Genomic DNA, 20,235 nt, shown 5'->3' with positions numbered 1-20,235 from the left:
TGAATTAGCACCACTCTGTCTCTCCCCTCTACCTCCCTCCTCTCTCAGTTTCTCTCTCTATCCGATAATCAATCAATCAATCAAATGAATTAGCACCACTCTGTCTCTCCCCCTCTACCTCCCTCCTCTCTGTTTCTCTCTCTATCCGATAATCAATCAATCAATCAAATGAATTAGCACCACTCTGTCTCTCCCCCTCTACCTCCCCTCCTCTCTCAGTTTCTCTCTCTATCCGATAATCAATCAATCAAATGAATTAGCACCACTCTGTCTCTCCCCCTTTACCTCCCCTCCTCTCTCAGTTTCTCTCTCTATCCGATAATCAATCAATCAATCAAATGAATAAGCACCACTCTGTCTCTCCCCTCTACCTCCCCTCCTCTCTCAGTTTCTCTCTCTATCCGATAATCAATCAATAAAATGAATTAGCACCACTCTGTCTCTCCCCCTTTTTATCTCCCCCTCCTCTCTCAATTTCTGCCTCTATTCGATAATCAATCAATCAATAAAATGAATTAGCACCACAGACGATGCTTGGGTAACGTGGTGTCTCTCCCTTTCTGTCTCTCTCCCTTTCAATATACTGAAAGTAAGATTCATCCAGACCAGTCATATTGTGCACAGAGAAGATTCCAGAGGGGCAAATGAATCTGGCTGGTGTAGAGAATTCTGCAGCTGTGCTGATGGTCACTTCCAGATTCCATCTCACACAGAGGTGCCCAAATTTCCTGTCACAAATCAAATTTCTTTTTAAAAATAATATTGATTTACTTATGCCCTTTTGTTTCCCTTATTGTTTTATTGTTGTAGTTATTATTGTTGTTGATGTCATTGTTGAATAGAACAGAGAGAAATGGAGAGAGGAGGGGAAGACAGAGGGGGAGAGAAAGACAGACACCTGCAGACCTGTTTCACCGCCTGTGAAGCGACTCCCCTGCAGGTGGGGAGCCGGGGGCTCGAACTGGGATCCTTACTTAGGTCCTTGTGCTTTGCGCCAGCTGCGCTTAACCCACTGCGCCACCGCCCGACTCCCACAAATCATATTTCTTAATCTGAATGAGACAATAGTAACTTGAACAGCAGAATCACCTTTAGTCCAGAACCCTCAAACAGAGACTGAATAAAAGCGGGTTGTGACAGCGATTCAAGCGAAGAGGTTGTTTACTGGCGGCAGCCGGGAGGTGGCTCAGCGGTAGAAATAGGACGTAAATGTATGAAGTCCTGAGTTAGATCCTGTCACGGCCGCCGCTGCTCTGGTTCTCCAGCTCTCATAGATAAATCAGTGAGTATTTTAAGAGAAGTCACTGACCCAACTCCATGCCTCCTTTTTTTCTTCTTCTCCCTCTCCCTCTCCCTCTCCCTCTCCCTCTCCCTCTCCCTCTCCCTCTCTCTCCCTCTCCCTCTCCTTCTCCTTCTTCTTTTTTTTGGGGGGGCTTTATATGTTAACTTTTCATTTTTTAATTTTTTTATATTTTTATATTACAGAATTACATGTCGACAGGGGTTTGAATCCACACCATTCCCACCACCAGAGTTCTGAACCTTCACTCTCCCCACTGCAATGCACCACAGTTCCCCTAAAGTTGTGGACATGGGCCAACCATCTTCTCTACAACTATCTGTCCATGTTTATACATAGTTGCCCCTTCTTTTTCTGATTCAGTCCTCTCTTTCCCTCTAAGCCACTCATGACAACATAACTACCTCCACATGTCCCTCTCCTTTTCCTTCTGTCTCTCTGGGTGCTGATGGAGCTGGAGTGCAGAGTCCTCTGATCTCCATCCTGTCACTTCTCCCCCACTGGGAGTCTGGATCAAGGTTGTTTATGGGGAGCAGAAGGTGGGAGTTCTGGCTTCTGCAGCTGCTTCTCCGCTGAGCCTGGGCGTTGACAGGTCCTACACATCCCCAGGCTGTTTCTGTCTCTCCCTAGCGGACCAGAGCTCTGGAGACGCGAGGGTCCAGGACCCATTGTTGAGGTCGTCTGCCCAGAGATGTCGGGTGGAGTCACGGGAGCCTCTGTAGCCTGGTGTCTGGAAGGTGGCGTGACCTCAGTTGAGACAAGTTGGTTAATGAACAGGAACCAGAAAGCAGGATCAGAGCAGATGAGGTTAGGGATTTTAGGGTAGAAGAAAGCTAGGAGAACCATTTTAGGCGTGTTCCTGGGGGCTCACAGCTAGAGTAGTTTTGCATTTGGTGGCTCGCCTGAGGTTGGATGAGAATAGTGTCTGAGAGAAAGAAAGGTGTCAGAGTGGAGAAAGGGGCCTAGAAAGTTAGATTAGAAAAGGAAGCAGTGGGAGTCGGGCGGTGGCGCAGTGGGTTAAGCGCACGTGGCACAAAGCGCAAGGACCGGCGTAAGGATCCTGGTTCGAGCCCCCGGCTCCCCACCTGCAGGGGAGTCGCTTCACAGGCGGTGAAGCAGGTCTGCAGGTGTCTGTCTTTCTCTCCCCCTCTCTCTCTGTCTTCCCCTCCTCTCTCCATTTCTCTCTGTCCTATCCAACAACAAAGCAACGTCAACAATGGCAATAATAACCGCAAAGAGGCTGCAACAACTAGGGAAACAAAAAGGGGGAAAAATGGCCTCCAGGAGCGATGGATTCATGGTGCAGGCACCGAGCCCAGCAATAACCCTGGAGGGAAAAAAAAAAAAAAAAAAAAAAAGGAAGAAAGAAAAGGAAGCAGCTCCCATTCTTATAAAAAATAATTTTGTGGCTACATTAGCTATTCCCTCCATCCACCTGCTCCAGGGCCCAGATGTAAATGCACACTGATATTTAGTGCCAGGAGCCTGTGTGACCTCTGAGTCCCTGTTGGTCTGAGCTCACAGCTCACGGTCACCTCTCAGGAACATTGCAGGCTGCTCTCGTTTCAGGACCCGTCTTCTTCAAGTGGCTGGGCAGGATACCCCCAGCCTCCCTTCAGAGACTGGGTCATCCCTACCGTCACTGCTTTTGGGCAGAGCCAAGGTCCTGAGAGGGCCCACAAGACGCTGTTCCTTATGGAAGCGACCAGTGGTGTTCCACGCCTCCTTTTCCAGAGCTGTTGTGTTCCCACAGGGAAGTCTCCATCTAGATCCCAGGAATACATTCTGAATGATGGAAATCCACTCTCACGGTCTTACCTTGTGTAAGTCTAGTTGTAGGGCTAAGCAAGGAAACAATAGCTTAAACCAAGTAGATGTCGTTTTTCTCTGTCACACATTGATGAGGTGGTAACTTCAGTGACAGACGTGCTCCCTGGTGCTGGAGACAGCGGCCCTTCCTGTCTCTGTGTCTGAGCCTTTCAGTCTGCTAGCTTCTCTCAGTCTGACATGGCTGCTACAGGTCTGGCCATCACAGCTGAACTCTCCCTGTGGGGCAGGGGTTATTTATTTTAACTATTTGCTATTATTGTTTTGTATTGTATAAAGATAGAGAGAAATTGAAAGGGGAGGGGAGGTAGAGAGGGAAAGAGACAGAGACACACCTGCAGCCTTGCTTCACCACTCATGAAGCTTTCTGCCTGCAGGTGGGGATCAGAGACTTGAACTTGGGTCCTTGTGCCCTGTAATGTGTGTGTTTAACCAGATGCACCACTGCCTGGTCCCCTTGTGTTGTTGCTTTTTATAGAGAAAATCCATAAGTTATACACAGCAATTCTCTTTACATCCATTAGCAAGACCCTAGCTGCAGAGGCTCTGAAAAGAAAAAAAAAACATAGACAAGTCATTTTAAACTTGATAATCTTATATTTTTATTACTTAGAGTAGAAATACCTATTTTGAAGAAAACCAGAAAACTGTCATAGTAATTCTGCTTAAGGTAAAGCTTTTCAGTATTTTTGAGATATACTGGTTCCTCAAACATTCACCTTTTGGATATTTTAAAACAAGCATTTGTTGGATGGCAGGACACAAGGTTTTCTGCTATGTTGTTGTTGTTTTCTGTATATACTCAGCCATTTATTAACAAGAAAGGTGGGGAAGACAGACATGCTATTTGCAAAGTTCAAATTTGTGTCCTTATACTTGAGAGTCTAATATTTTATCTACTGCACCATGTAGATATCTAGTTTTAAAAATTATACAGGAATTGAACTTTTGATTTATAATTCTGTTAAAAACCCATGAGTGATAGGATGCACAGTTTTTTAAAAACAAGCAACTATTTTTTCTTATTTGTACTCAAGTGAGCAATAAATTGTGCAATTTATAGAAAGTTCACTATTAAGAAATCTGCAGGAGCCAGGCAGGAGCACACCTGGTTAAGTGCAAAGAGTACCATGCACAAGGACCCGGGTTCAAGGCCCCACTCTCCACCTGCAAGGGGAAAGCTTCCGTGAGTGGTGAGGCAGGGCTGTAAGTGTCTCTCTGTCTTCCTCTCTATCTCCCTCTCCCCTCACAACTTCACTCTATCTTATCAACTGCAGTAGAAAGAAAAAGAAGAAAATAAATAAACAAATGGGAAAAATGGCCGCTGGGGGCGGTGTGTGTCAGCACCAAACCCCAGTGATAACCCTGGAAGCAATAACAAGTCTTAAAAAGGGGCTGGAGGGTGGCACAGCTGGTTGATTGCACACGTCACAAGGCTCAGCAATCTGCGTTCCAGCTCCTAGTCCCCACCTGCAGGGGCAAGTTTTATGAGTGGTGAAGCAGTGCTGCAGGTGTCTGTCTGTCTCTCCTTCTCTCTACCCTCCTTCCTCTTGATTTATAGCTGTCTAATCAAATACATAATTTAAAAGTATTTCTAATATGTATAACTCAGCTTATTACAAAGATCACTATTTAGCACCTTGAGCAAACGATGAAAACAAATTAGTCTCTTAGATTATTACATTATTAAATTAAAATTTGCATATGAAAAGGTAATATCACCCCCCCAAAGAAAACTATAGAATTAAAGAAAACAGCAATATGTAAATAAATAATCTAGTTTAACATTAAGCCAGATCATACAACTTCACCAGTGTGTCCTGGAGTCTCCCCTCCCCAGAGCCCTGCCCCACTAGGGACAGACAGACACAGGCTGGGGGTGTGGATCCACCTGCCAACACCCATCCATGTCCAGCAGAGAAGCAATGACAGAAGCCAGAACTCCCACCTTCTGCTCCCCATAGAGAATTTGGGTCCAGACTCCCAGAGGGATAAAGAATAGGGAAGCTTCCAATAAGGGGATAAGATGCAGAATTCTGGTGGTGGGAACTGTGTGGAATTGTACCCTTCTTTTCTTACAATCTTACTAATCATTATTAAATCACTAATACAATTTTAAAAAAATAATAAGCCACAGACCTTAACAGACACCTCAATAAAGAAGATATACAAGTAATAAACAAGCCTATGAAAAGATGTCCTACATAGCATCAGGAAACAAAAATAAAATTAAGAGAAATTTCTATATACTTATGTTCACGCTCCAAAATCTATACAATTGTCAATCCCAAACTCCGGATGCAAACTTATAGGAGCAGGAGGTGGGAGTTCTGGCTTCTGTCATTGCTTCTCCACTGGACCTGGGTGTTGGCAGGTGGATCCACACCCCCAGCCTGTTTCTATGTTGGTCTGCTTCTAAATCCTGCTTATAAGACCTTCTGTTTTGATCATCACATTAGGTTCGCTTGTATTACTCACGATGTGTTCTGTTTACATAACCACTGTTAACTAAGCACCCCCTGCCTCCTGGACATTGGTTTAATCCTCACTGGTTCCTGCTTTTCCCTTCTCTCCACCCCCTAGCCTACGTACTTCCTTGTTCCTGACTCTTCCGCCTCAGGAGAGATGCAGGACAGAATTGTGTTGTGATTAGAAGACATTAGATTGTTGAACCGCATCCCTGCTCGTCCATAAAGAGATACTGCTTCCCAGCTCAGCCATGAGTCTCTGGTCGTCTCTCTCTCCCTCCCACGAAGCTAGGACAACAAAATGGCACCCAAACAGGGACAGAAATCTCGGCTCCACACACATGCAGCAGACGAAAGGAGACCAGATAAGTAAAGCCACCATAGCCTGCCTTTCTACTTATGAAGAGGTTTCCAAAAGCCTCTACTCTTTCTTCATGAGACAGTTTCTCTGTCTCTGGAACATTTTGCTCTGGGCCACACTTTGGTTTCTGCCTGCTGCACAGGGGCACTAGGCGCTGGCTCCCTCTGCGCTGCTCGGCCGCCGGGAGCAGGGCAGCGGGCATGGTGGGCAGGGCTGTGACCCATCACGGCCCCTGCCCTGGGGTGCCTCGGCCCGCACCTTCTACACAGCTGGCCCACCCACCCTCCTGCTGGTTTTTCATAGACTGACCCACAGTAGTTCATGGACCTTGCAGCCAGCAGCCTTGGGGAATCTATAGGCCACCCCCCTCCTTGCTAGGTGCTGCCCAGAGAGGCAAGAAATGCCCACAGAGGCAGGAAACGTCCTTTAGCCTGATAGGCCTTGCCCTTTGAGGCAAGAAACGCCCCCCTCAGGCCTCCCCTTGGCATCACACTGGTTCTTGCTGCTCTCTTACTTGCTCCTCCATGTCTTGTGCAAGTTCTTTTGAAAATGCCTGTACGATATAGGTTTCTGTTCACCCCACGCTCCTGATACTATGGCTATTAGTTAAAAAGAAAGGGGGAATTGTTGCTATGCTTCTAAATCCTGCTTATAAGACCTTCTGTTTTGATCATCACGTTAGGTTTGCTTGTATTACTCACAATGTGTTCTATTTACATAACCACTGTTAACTAAGCACCCCCTGCCTCCCGGACATTGGTTTAATCCTCACTGGTTCCCACTTTTCCCTTCTCCCCGCCCCCTATCCTACATACTTCCTTGTTCCTGACTCTTCCACCTCAGGAGAGATGCAGGACAGAACTGTGTTGTGATTAGAAGACATTAGATTGTTGAACCGCTTCCCCACTTATCTATAAAGAGATGCTGCTTCCCAGCTCAGCCATGAGTCCCTGGTCGTCTCTCTCTCCCGCCCGCACCTGTGAAGCTAGCACGACATTTCTATCTTTCCCTAGTGCGGCAGGGCTCTGGGGAGGGGAGGCTCCAGGACACACGGGTGAGGGCGTCTGCCCAGGGAGGTCAGGATGGCATCACAGTACAATCTGCAACTCAGTGGCTGGAAGGGGACAAGGCACAAAGCAGCACAAAATGATTAATGAACAGTAACCAACAAGTCCAGCTTTGCTTCTTTTAGCATTTATTACTCTAACCTATGAACTACTCAGCTCTGGCTTATGGTAGTACCGGGAATTGAACCTGGGCCCTCTGGTGCCTCTAGCATGAGGGCATGCCGTGTTGTTTCCCCTAGCCCAATAACAATGTTTCTAATCCTTCACGTGTCCCTACACAGACAAATACTATCTATTTCTTAACATAAACAAGTTAATAGAATTGACTTGCTTGCAACTTGCTCCTGCAATCATTAGTATGTCTTAGATAAATCTGCCAATCCTCTAGGTCTCCTTGGTTGCTCTCTAAGTGCTCTTTGGCACATAAATAGTGATAATTAAGCCCTTACTTATACCCATAATGTCTACATTTTCTTTATTGATGGTTATGTTCATTTTTACACTATTTAAAATTATGCTTCCAAGATCTCTGCATCAGTTACTGTGCACACAGCTAAGTCTTTCCAAAGGGTAGGTAGTGTCCAAGAGAGAGAATTGCGGAGTCAGTTTTCACATATTTCCCTCCTACCCAGCAATGGCAAAACACACTTCCTACATTTTTTTAAATTTTATTTATTTATGAGAAAGATAGGAGAGAGAGAGAAAGAACCAGACATCACTCTGGGACATGTGCTGCCGGGGATCAAACTCAGGACCTCATGCTTGAGAGTCCAGTGCCTTGGCCACTGTGCCACCTCCCAAAGCACACTTCCTACATTTTGATCAGCACCAGACACTGGGTATTGTCAATATTTTAAAGTAAAAATTCAATTAAAAAATTTTACCAATATGGTGAGTAGAAAAGTTTCACTTAAGAAATATTTAGTTCTTTATTATGAGAAGGTGAATTCACCATTTTTAATAGCTGAGTAGTATTCCATTGTGTATACAGACCACAGCTTACTCAACCACTCATCTGTTGTTGGACACCTGGGTTGCTTCCAGGTTTTGGCTATTACAAATTGTGATGCTATGAACACAGGTGCACACAGATATATATTTTTTTTGGATGGGTGTGTTTTGTTTCTTAGGATCTATCCCCAGGAGAGGAATTGCAGGATCACAGGGCAGGTCCACTTCTGAGAGTTCTCCAGATTGCTCTGCACAGGGCTTGGACCCATTGACACTCCCACCAGCAGTGCAGGAGGGTTCTAAAGGAAACCTCTTAAACAGGTAAGAAGAAGCCTGCTGTCAATAGCAGCGGACTCTCCATGGCTAGTTAGGGGGTCTAGAGTGGAGGGCGCCCCAGAGTAGGCTGGGGGCATTCTCACATTGTCCAGGACTTGTTTGTTCTCAGCCTGAAGGTCCCTGGCAGTCAGTATTTCCTCAAGTTTTGTGGCCCAATTCTAGTTAGAAATGTCCACTACGGTCCTTTCAGCCTGGGCATCAGTACTGTTTCAGTTCTGGTTGAAGATGTTTGGTGTAGGTGGGGATAAATTCTTGTGTGGGTGTGGAGTTTACTTTATTCCTTTCAGCAAGATAATTTCTTCCCATGAGACTAGGGAGGTCAGGTGTCCGCTTATTTCCTTCAGTTTGTAATGGAAGAAAGCCTGCAGAGTGGAACTCCTTACCCATTAATTTCTGAAACGTGTGTGTGTGTGTGTGTGTGTGTGTGTGTGTGTATCTCAGGATATGATGGAAAAGATGTTCGTGTCATTTCACGAACATCTCATAAAAACTGCAGCAAAGGTGGGCGCGAGGAACAACATCATTGCAAGACTGGCCAGCTCCTCATGGGGCGCGAGCGCTTCCACACTACGATCATCCTCTCTGGCATTATGCTATTCCACTGCAGAATACTGTGCCCCAGTATGGTTCCGTAGCCCCCATGTCCACTTGGTCGATTCCAAATTATATTCCTCCATGAGGATCATTTCTGGAACCATCCATTCCACCCCGGTTCCATGGCTGCCAATTCTTAGCAACATCGCCCCGCCAGATATTCGTCGTGATTCGGCATCATCTAAGTTCATTTCCCACGTCTACACTTGACCAGACCTGCCAATATACGCGGATATCTTCGCCCACCGTGTCCAACGCTTGACGTCTCATCATCCAATCTGGTCTCCTAAGCCTACACTGAACTTCTCTGTTCCAGACTCTTGGAAACAGAGTTGGCAGTCAGCTGAGGTAAAGAACAAACACCTCATCACAGACCCCTGCAAGCGTCAACCCGGCTTTGACCTAGCACGTTATGACTGGGCCCTCCTCAATCGCTATCGAACAGGCCATGGCCGGTGCGCCGCTATGTTCCATCGCTGGGGAGCCAGAGACGACCCGAACTGCCCCTGCGGCTCCAGACAGACTATGACCCACAGAGTCAACGACTGCCACCTCTCCAGATTCAAAGGAGGTCTCGAAACTTTACATCAGGCTCAACCTGACGCTGTTGACTGGCTACAGAAGAAGGGCAAACGCTAGAAGAAGAAGGGAAAAGAAGGTTTGCTTCTTGTGATTCAACACCTTAAGTAAATTAATGATCAAATCAGCATTACTCTCCATAAAATATCTAACACATTATTCTCAGATGTGTTCTACTCTGTCATGTAGACTCTGGCCACATACTTAAATTTTCATCAGCGCTCCCTCAAGCTTTGAATGTGTCACTGGAACAGTGTTCCTGCCCACGCATTTCTAGCCTTCATACCTCAGCTTGCTGTGTCTTCTTCCTAAAGGTCAGTGGACAAAATTGCATTTTGCAGTGCAATGTCCTGGATCACAGACATTCTGCGACACCAAAATCATTTCACGCTGCAGAAGCAGTGCCTGGCCCATGGAGGAAGCCGCAGGTCACAGGGACTGTTTGTTCAACTCCTCTTGTTAATAGCGCCAGTGAATGTCAGCCATCTCAGTGTTAAACTGTCTGAGTACCGTGACTGCATAGCCACAGAGCCTCAAGTACCACTCCAGTCTCTCAGCAAACTTAAACTGGGTCATTTGTGTGCTTTTGCAGAATAACGTGGAGAAGCGTGAGATCTCTCTGCTTGCATATACGCGTTTACTGCTGCCCTGTTTCACAAATGTGTTCGTGTTCACATACTGAGAATTTGAAAATAAGTGCTATATACTCAACTTCTGTATTATTCACATTTGAGTGAGATCATTTTTTTTTTCAGGCAAACTACTGTAAGAATGACATAGGACCTTGCCCTCAATGTGGATCAACAATGGTAGAGAATGTTCCATCCTTCGAAGGGAGGCTGGACAACATACTCCATGTTCCACCTGAGGAAGATGGGTCCTGAAATTGGGGCAGCTTGGAATGTTCCTACTCATGACAGACCCCTGAGATTTAATTGGAAGTCGTCTCAGTCTGAGATTCAAAGGTGCCCTGAAGCCAGTGGTCTAGCAGGTGGCTCAGTGATCAGATGCCCTCCAGGGTGGGTGTGACCTGGGCACCACAGTGGCAGCTCCAGGCATATGGAGGCTGCTTTGGCCTCTCTCATTTCTGTCTCCTTCCTTTCACTCTGCTTCAAAAGAAATATCAAGGGAGTCCTCCAGTAGCACAGTGGGTTAAGCACACATGGCACAAAGTGCAAGGGTCGACATAAGGATCCAGGTTCAAGCCCCCGGCTCCCCACTTGCAGGGGAGTCACTTCACAGGTAGTGAAGCAGGTCTGCAGGTGTCTGTCTTTCTCTCCTCTCTGTCTTCCCCTCCTCTCTCCATTTCTCTCTGTCCTGTCCAACAACAATGTCATCAAAAACAACAATAATAACTACAACAATAAAAAAAAACAAGGGCAACAAAAGGGAAAATAAATGAATAAATATTTAAAAAATTAAAAACAAAGAAATATCAACATAAATTGGGCAGAGGATATAGTTCAGTAGGATTATACTTACCTACGGCCCTAGGATTATTCCTTAGCATGACATAAAAACAAAAATAAGAGATCGCTCGCCCGGTGAGAGGACCTGGGTCCAAGTCCCCTGACACTACTTGTAAGCATCATACAGAGTGGAAGTTTTGCCACTAGTGGCGCATTGCTCTGGAGTCTCTCTCTCTCTCTCTCTCTCTCTCTCTCTCCCTCCTTCCCACCCTCCCTCCACCCCTCTTTCTCTCTCTGTCCCTCGCCTTCTACATGGAAAAAAAAGTCCACTGGGAGAGGTAGAATCTCTTGGAAACTGAAGAACCAGTGAAACCCTAGTGACAAAAAAATAATAATAATTAAATTTAAAAAATAAATTCCAGGAGAGCCAGGAAGTAATGCACCTGGTTAAGTTCACACTTTACCATGCACGAGGACCCAGGTGAGCCCTGCAGGGAGGAAGCTTCACAAGCAGTGAAGCAAACGCCAGGTGTCTCTCTCCCTCTCTCCCTCTTCCCTCTCAATTCCTCTCTATCCTATCAAATAAAAAACAGGGGGGAGGGGGAGTGACTTCCCAGGGCACTGAGTTTGTACTGCTGGCACTGAACCCTGGTGATGACCTCCCCTCCTCTCAATTCCTCTTTGTCTTATCAGATAAAATAATGGGGAGAAGGGGGCTATGGCCACCAGGAGGGGTGGATTCACAGTGAAGGTGCCAAGTCCCAGTGATAGGCCTGGTGGCAATTAAAATAAATAAATAAAGTGTGGGCAAAGTCAATTATTGCTGCAGAACAGTCTTTGTCATTCCCACACACCTGCCTTGCCCCCAAGACAATCTTGTTCAGCATCCATTCCACCCAGTGACTGGCTCTACTTTCTCAGGTCAGGCAAAAGTAATGAACTGGCAGGAAACTGAAAAGCAAGTCATGATATTTGCTTCCCAAAACTGTAAAGTTTTCAGCAGATTGTTCAGTGTGTCCAGTGTCTGTGTTTGATGCCAGCTCTACGGTAAATGCCCTCAGCATCACCCCTTTATAGCATTCCCGGCAGAACTCCTTCTGCTACAGCTGTACCTTTCCCTGGCCCCGTGGAAGTTATCTGTAGACAGAAAAGACTAAAATGGTACACAGACCTGTTGGAGACGCATGCTACCTTCCTGTGGCAAAGCTGTCTGTTGAAAAGTAAGTAAATAATGCTTGTGGAGAGACTTCCAGAGGTTTGGCTATAGAGGAATAGCAGCCTCGCTTTGTTCTCCCTGGTTAAATAGAAAAAGAGAGGGGGGGAAATCACCTGAGAACAAAACACAACCAGGATTTCTTCAGAAACTCAACAAGCCACAGGTGAGAGCAACGCCTGTGGCTAGTGGGTGGGGAAGAGGTGAGGGAGAGGTTCTCAGGACTCAAGAAACTGTGCTCAGTGTGACTGGTGCCTTGTCGGGGCTGCTCAGTGTCGAGCACGTGTCTGGTGGCAGGAAATCAGCTCTGAATGCTTAACCTGTGAACTCAGGGGCAACTGGACATTGAACTGCCCCAAAGGATCCACTAGTGTTTAAGGGGGGGGGACATCTGGCTGAAATTAAAGCCCTGGGATTGGCTCAGGCTCCTGCAGCTGGCTAGAGATATCCCAGCTGAGCTCCTGCTCTCTGGCTAGAGATTATCAGCTAAAGGGGCATCACTTGGGGAGCAGGGGGCTGAGTTAAGGCAACGACTGTGTTGTTGTTGTTTTTAATCATATAAAAACTCACCAATTTACAGCTGTGACTTCTTAAATAACTCATTTAGCCACAAGTGGGTATAGGCAGGTGTGGTCAGGAGCGAGGAAGAGGCTCTCTGGATTTTAAAATCCCACTCAGAGACAGCAGGTGTGGTCAGGAGCGAGGAAGAGGCTCTCTGGATTTTAAAATCCCGCTCAGAGACAGCAGGTGTGGTCAGGAGCGAGGAAGAGGCTCTCTGGATTTTAAAATCCCGCTCAGAGACAGCAGGTGTGGTCAGGAGCGAGGAAGAGGCTCTCTGGATTTTAAAATCCCACTCAGAGACAGCAGGTGTGGTCAGGAGGGAGGAAGAGGCTCTCTGGATTTTAAAATCCCGCTCAGAGACAGCAGGTGTGGTCAGGAGGGAGGAAGAGACTCTCTGGATTTTAAAATCCTGCTCAGAGACAGCAGGTGCTATTTTGGTGCTTAAAAAACAGCCTATGGTCAGAGTGAAGAAGGCAAGGCATTTGGGGGGGACTTAAACTGTGATCCCAGGGGTATCGAGATATTGAACTGCCCACAAGGATCACTAAGATTTATGACAGAAACCTGAGAACTAATCCTGTGTAGGATACACAAGCACTGGAACCTGGATGGGGTAATAAAGCCTCCCATTACTTATAACACTAAGGAGAAAGGAATTCTCCAAGACTGTTACTCCTCCCCCCCAAGGCTGAAACCACAGCAGAGAGACCCTGTATTGACATCGAAGACACTAAACCAGCCTGGTGATACCTGATTAAATCTCCCCTCCTGCCCTTCCCCCACCAATTTCCCTGTAAACAGGGAAATCCAACACCTTAGCCTCAGTGCCTCCAGCTGGCATAACAACAAAAGCCACAGTAAACCCAGAAACTGAGAAGTAGACAGCTATGTCAGAAACCCCAAATGACCAGATGCAGATCTGAAAAAAAAAAATGACAGAGATAGAGTTCAGAAAACTTTATGAAATCAATTCAAGAAAATAAACTCAAGAACCCAGAGATTATTTAAGAAAAGAATGACAAAGTATAGGGGGAAAAACAAACCCTCCAGAAAGAGCTACAATGTGGAAGGACACTTTGACAGCAGTTCAGGCTGCATTGGGAGGCCCAGGAAGTAGACTAAACTAGGTGGGGGAGAGAATATCAGTGCTAGAAAATACTCTGTGAATTTAAAGTTTTTTGGAGTACAAAGGTTTAGGAAAAATGATGCATTTCTCTCTGAAATAGCAGATGCCGTCATAAAGGCAAATGTTAGAGTTATTGGGGTCCTGAGGAAGAGAGGGAGAGAGGAGTAGAGAAATTATAGCAGAAAATTTCTATACCCAAGCAATGTTCAGAACATAGAAATACAAGAAGCTAAATGCACACCTAAATTCCTGAATGCATACACCAAGGCACATCATTGCAAAACTATACGAAATTTTTTTTAAAAAAAGTGTATTTGTTCATGCATACACATTGGGAAATAAACAGGTTTGGATTGCCTGAATATCTTCATTTTTTAATTTAAAATAATTTAAATGTATTGCCACTCACTGCAAACTTATCTTTTTTTGTCATTGGAATCATCTTTGGAGCTTGGTGACAGCATAACTTCACCAGTCCTGGCAGCCACTTTTCCCTTTTCTTTTTGATTGAGGAAGAGAGAGAGAGGGAATGAGAAGACAATAAACAGAGAGAGAAAGACATAGAGAAGGAGAGACATCTGCATCATGATCCCACCACTCATGAAGCTCTCCCTTCTAGATAGGAATCAGAACTTCAACCCAGGTTTCACGCATGGTAACATATACACTCTACTGGATGCCCCATCACTCAGCCTCTGTCCTGATTGTCTTTAAAAAGAGTTTTGTATTCTGTCCCAAGCCCTCTCTAGATGTGTTACCTTCCTAGTACCTCCACATGCTCTGAGCCCCATAGTTTAGTGATTTGATTTGATGATTTGACCTCATAGGCATGGTCAATTGCTAACTCAATAACCTGCCCAGCCCCTTTTCAAACAATGGTCCATGGGGCTAAAAGTTTCAAACTTCTAATCTAGGCATGGTCCTTCTTATGACTTGTACCTACCTACCTACCTTGAAGTTATCCAGAGGCCCAAGAGTCACCTTACCTGAAGAAAAGATGCACGTGTCTTTACCAAACAGTTCGGTTTCTCCTGTATCTCTGTATTAAAGTACAAAAATATTTCAATTGTGTATGTAGCTTACAACTCCTCTTTAAATACTCCCACCTTTTTGAGAAGAATCCAGAATCTCTTACAAATGTGATGCTTATGGGTGGCATGTCTGCAAGCTCTGTTTCTAAAACAGTCAGTGGGACGGTTCAGAATCCTGGTGCCCTCCAGCTAATTTTCAACACATCTTAATCTGTAATCTAGAGGCTGACCAGTATCCAGAAAGTTCAGTAGGCTCATTTCTATCCAAATATGGGATCTAGAAACAACCTTGCTTTCCTCTATACAGAATACATGCAGTGAATAGGGGTGTCCACGTGCCTCTGAAACCACACCATTTAGTTTTGTGTACCATACTTCAAAAGTATTCTAATCATCTCTTTGATAACCAGCGTTTAAGCCCTTTTTCAGATCATTTGATGTTGGCCCTATTATACCACTCTAAATTAAATCCAGTGAGGATCTATTTCCCCCAAAAGATAGTGGATTTTTCAGAAGCATGATACTATTGCCTGATTTTAAGTATCGTCAATTTCTTGACTTTCTATATAAGTCTTGACTTGCTATATGGGAGATACCTGCAGCCCTGTTTCACTACTCATGAAGCTTCCCCCCTGCAGGTGGGGACCAGGGATTTGAACCTGGGTCCTTGCACAATATAATGTGTGTGTTTAACCAGGTGCACCACTGCCTAGCCCCCCAATATATCTTCTTTTTGAAGACAACAACTGATAATTAAAATGTGGGGCTAAAATGTGGGGACTATCCTTGCTAAGTATAGTCAGTTTCTTGCCTTGAACTTGCAGCATTGGGCCCTGGAGACTTCAGTGATGACTAAACCCATTTTTGCTCTACTCCTGAGGGATACTACCATTGGCAAGCCCTCCTGGGGAGAATGACTAGGCTGAAGAAACCACTGCTTCTCTCTCTCTTCCCCAGAGAAGCATCCTGTGGTCTAGCATTCCTTGCAGAAAAACTGCTTCAAATTGAGCAGGAATGGATTAGGACCTGAATTCTCTGCCCTGGAATAGGTCAGGGTTATTCTTAGATTCTTGCCTTCATGCTATATACTAAATCAAATGCACCCTCCTGCCTTAGAGGCGAGCGGGAACTTGGTCAATTCAGTTTGTTCCAACCGACCAGGTTTGATGGCCCCCTTGGGCAATGCAATTTCAGAATATAATCCAGAGTCTACTAAACTGAAGTACATTACTTTAGCTTCACTCTTAAATAACTGCAGAAATTTCCAGCGAAAAATTTTAACACAGACTCTTATTTCAGTTTGTTTCCTTAATTACTTGGTTGATTGCTACCTAAGGTTAAGAAGAAAAATAACAGGGCCTCCAGAGTTTTTACCCAGGGACAGCTGCTGAAAAAAGTTTGATGAAACGATTTGAGGTAGAAATATAAAGGAGATGATATCCCACATATTAGTTATGCTTGACCAACAGTTTCATGTTTTTGAGAATTTGTTTACAGTCCATCGTGTGTTACCCTTTATTTATTTCTTTCATTTTATTGTTTTTTTAATTTTTTTTTCCCTCCAGGGTTATTGCTGGGCTCGGTGCCTGCACCATGAATCCACCGCTCCTGGAGGCCATTTTTCCCCCTTTTGTTGCCCTTGTTGTTGTAGCCTCACTGTGGCTATCATTATTGCCATTGTTGATGTCGTTTGTTGTTGGATAGGACAGAGAGAAATGGAGAGAGGAGGGGAAGACAGAGAGGGGGAGAGAAAGACAGACACCTGCAGACCTGCTTCACCGCCTGTGAAGCGACCCCCCTGTAGGTGGGGAGCTGGGGACTCGAACCGGGATCCTAAGCCAGCCCTTGCGCTTTGTGCCACATGCACTTAACCCACTGCGCCACCGCCCGACCCCCGTTACCCTTTATTTCTACAGGAAGGCAGGGAAGACTAGAGAGGGAAAGAGACCACAGCACCAAAGCTTCCTTCCATGCAGTGGGGTTCAGGCTCCAGTTTGGGCTGTGAACATCACAAAGCCGTCCACTATCCAAGTGAGCCATATCTTCATCCTGTGTTCTATTTTTCTATTCAAAAAGGTGATGCACTGCTGGTTAAGTGCACATGCTACAGTGTGCAAGAACCTGGGTTCAAGCGCCTGGTCCCCACCTGCAGGAGGAAAGCTTTACAAGTGGTGAATCAGTGCTGCAGGGGTCTCTCTTCCTATCTTCCCCCCACTCAATTTATGTCTGTCTCTATCCAATAAATAAAGAAAATTAAATTTTTTTAAATAAAAGGGGTGGGGGCCAGGCAGTGGTTCACCAGGTTAAGGGCACCTAGTACAAAGCGCAAGGACCGGCACAAGGATCCAGGTTCAAGTCTCTGGCTCCCCACCTGCAGAAAGGACACTTCACAAGGTCTGCAGGTGTCTATTTTTCTCCTTCTCTGTCTCCCCCCTTCTCTCAATGTCTCTGTCCTGTCCAATAAAATGGGGAGGAAAATGGCCTTCAGGAGCAGTGGATTCATAGTGACAGCACTGAGTCCCAGTGAAACCCCCAAGGCAAAGAGAAGAAGTATTTGTGCTAAGCACACTCCCCTGGTGTTCCACGAGCAGCTCAGTGCTAAAGAGACTGGAGTTAAAGTAGCTTCACTGCTGGACGGTAAAGCGAGTCAAACAAGGCCCTACCATGAGCAAAGCCCTCGTCCTCTACCTAGAGCCCACATGCACCTCTCCCCTCCCTGGTCTCTCTCTCTCTCTCTCTCTCTCTCTCACACACACACACACACACACACACACACACACACAGAGGTACCATTTTCCAGTCGTCACACTCCCACAGTGTTATGGAAATAAGATCGTGTTCCCAGAAACCGCAATTAGCTAGTCACAGGCACCCCGAGAGCCGCTCACCTCCCCCGTGCTGAGTAAGCAGCACAACAACATTTGTCCTGCCAGAGACAAAGGCAACAGCGGTGCACAAGCCACTAGGACCTCCAAGTAAGAGGGACTTTTTAATTTTTGTTTTACTAGCTGACTTCACGGGGGAAATGATGATTCACAAGACAGCTGTCACCTGTGTGTAGCCCCTTATCTTCCTGTGACCCGTGTCTTAGCTTCCTGCACCACAACCGCCACTAGCTGGCATCTTCCATCACAGAGCACTGGGTCTCTGGCCCCCTTTTAGCGCCTCTGGCCTTCTCCTTAGGAGTCCTTGGTTCTTCTGCAAGAGACTGCAGCTACTCTCTGTTCCCCTGCACTGACCCATTGCTTCTGAAGTTCAGCCTGTTAGTGAGGTCATCCAGTATTCTTAGAGGGGCAAGCCTTTCAAAAACATATTGCAGGTAATCATTGGCATTTGGGGCTTGTTGTGTTCCTAACAGCATAGCCTTCTTCCTGTGTGTCCGTGTACACAGTGTCCTCTCCTCTCACAAGAACATTGGCCATTGAACCTAGGGCCCACCTTACTCCAGTATGGCTTCATCTTAATTTATCATATTTACAGAAAACAGATAAGGGCAGTCACCCAGGCAAGTCAACTGCTTTTTTTTTTTTTTTTAATCAAGGCTACCTTGATGATGAGTGAAGAACTGTAAATCCACAGAGTTAATTAAATAAGCACCTTGTAGCATCATTTGGGAGACTGAGGTACGCAGGAATACCCATCTTCAGCCCACTACCATTCTCTCTGCCACGATTAACTCACGGCCTCAGCTCAAGGCTCTAACTGCTCCTTTTCAATGCCTGGATCAAACTATTTAATTATTGGGTAATTTTCCACAGAGTATAAGGGCGAGGAGTTAAACTATTTAATTACTAGATGATTTGCCAGAGGAGAGAGACAAGGAGTTCAACAGAGCACTAGCATTAGGAGCTTGGTATATGAGAGCATTTAATAGATAAACTGCCCACACTCTCGTCTCATAACTTAGTGCCTCCAGGTGGGAGCGGAGGAGAAAAGAGAAGGCACCTTTACTTTGCTTCGTCATGGAACTGGAATAAAGGAGTTCAACATCATCAAAGAATCTTGGAAGATTCAAAAGTCCTTTAACATAAGAGAGTATTTATTTCTTCACTGATATAATATATAGCAGGACTATGGGTTAAATTGCAGCAAAAATAAATACACCAAGGACACATTTAGAGGCATCAGCCATTGGTAATCAATCATTTGAAGTCTTAGGGTTCTCTGCAGTCACTCTTACTTTCTAGCAAGGAATAGGATTTGGACTTCTTTTGCAAAAAGTAAACTCTATGTTCTATTCACTGTCAGAATCCAGGCAACTCAAGAATTTTTTTAATTGATGATTCAATAATGATTCACAAGATATTAAGACAGCAGGGGTACAGTTCCACACAGTTCCCACAACCAGAGTTCCCTGTCCCATCGCCTCCACTTGAAGCTTCCCTGTTCTTTATCCCTCTGGGAGGATGGACCAGAATTCTTTATGGGGAGCAGAAGGTGGGAGTTCTGGCTTCTGTCATTGCTTCTCCGCTGGACATGGGTGTTGGCAGGTGGATCCACACCCCCAGCCTGTGTCTGTCTGTCCCTAGTGGGGCAGGGCTCTGGGGAGGGGAGGCTCCAGGACACATGGGTGAGGGCGTCTGCCCAGGGAGGACAGGATGGAGTCATGGCAGCATCTGCAACTTGGTGGCTGACAGGCAGTCAGTTATAAAGCAGACAAATCACTTAATACAGAGGAACCCAAAAGTAGGAGTAGAGCAGATGAAATGAGGGGCCTTCTCCTCTGATAGATCGCTCTCTTCACCACCACTGGTCGCCTCCATTCGGAATATCATCATGTCTCCTGAGGCCTTGCCCTCACCGTAAAGCAGCAATGGTAGGGACTGCCCCAGTCTCCAGAGGGAAGCTGGGGCCTACTGCTCTGCCACTTGAGGAAGATGGGTCCCGAAGTGAGAGCAACCTGGAAAGTACCCAGCTGTGGCTTTGAACTGCGAGCTCAGACTGACAGGGACTCAGAGGTCACACAGGCTCCTGTGCTAAATAGGAACTGACCTGGAACACGTCAGTGGGGCTCACAGTTAATGGCGTTTATAGACTTTCCTCCTGTTTGCAAGCTCCTCTCTGCCCTCATGCAGATTTCTAGTCCTAGTCTCAACTCTGACATCATCTTTACAGACAATACTTTTAGTCCACCTGCATGTTAGCTGTCAGGCTCAAGCAAAAATTATTAAAGTCATATAAGTCATTGAAACATATCTAAAATAAGCTTCTTTCTACATGAAGACCCTATTTTTTAAAAAAAAAATCTGTTAGTGATTTAATATTGATTGCAAAATTACAAGAAAACAGGGGAACAACTTTGCACCATCCCCATCACCAACTCTGCACCCCAGCCCTCCACTGGGAGCTCCGGCAGTTCTCCTAAGGCTGCATTGGATCGACCTTCCCGTGGTGCATCCCGCGAGTCCCCAT

The sequence above is a fragment of the Erinaceus europaeus genome, chromosome 11 (assembly GCF_950295315.1).
Source record: "Erinaceus europaeus chromosome 11, mEriEur2.1, whole genome shotgun sequence".
In the NCBI taxonomy this organism is placed as follows: Eukaryota; Metazoa; Chordata; class Mammalia; order Eulipotyphla; family Erinaceidae; genus Erinaceus; species Erinaceus europaeus.
This window is presented reverse-complemented; position numbering follows the sequence as displayed.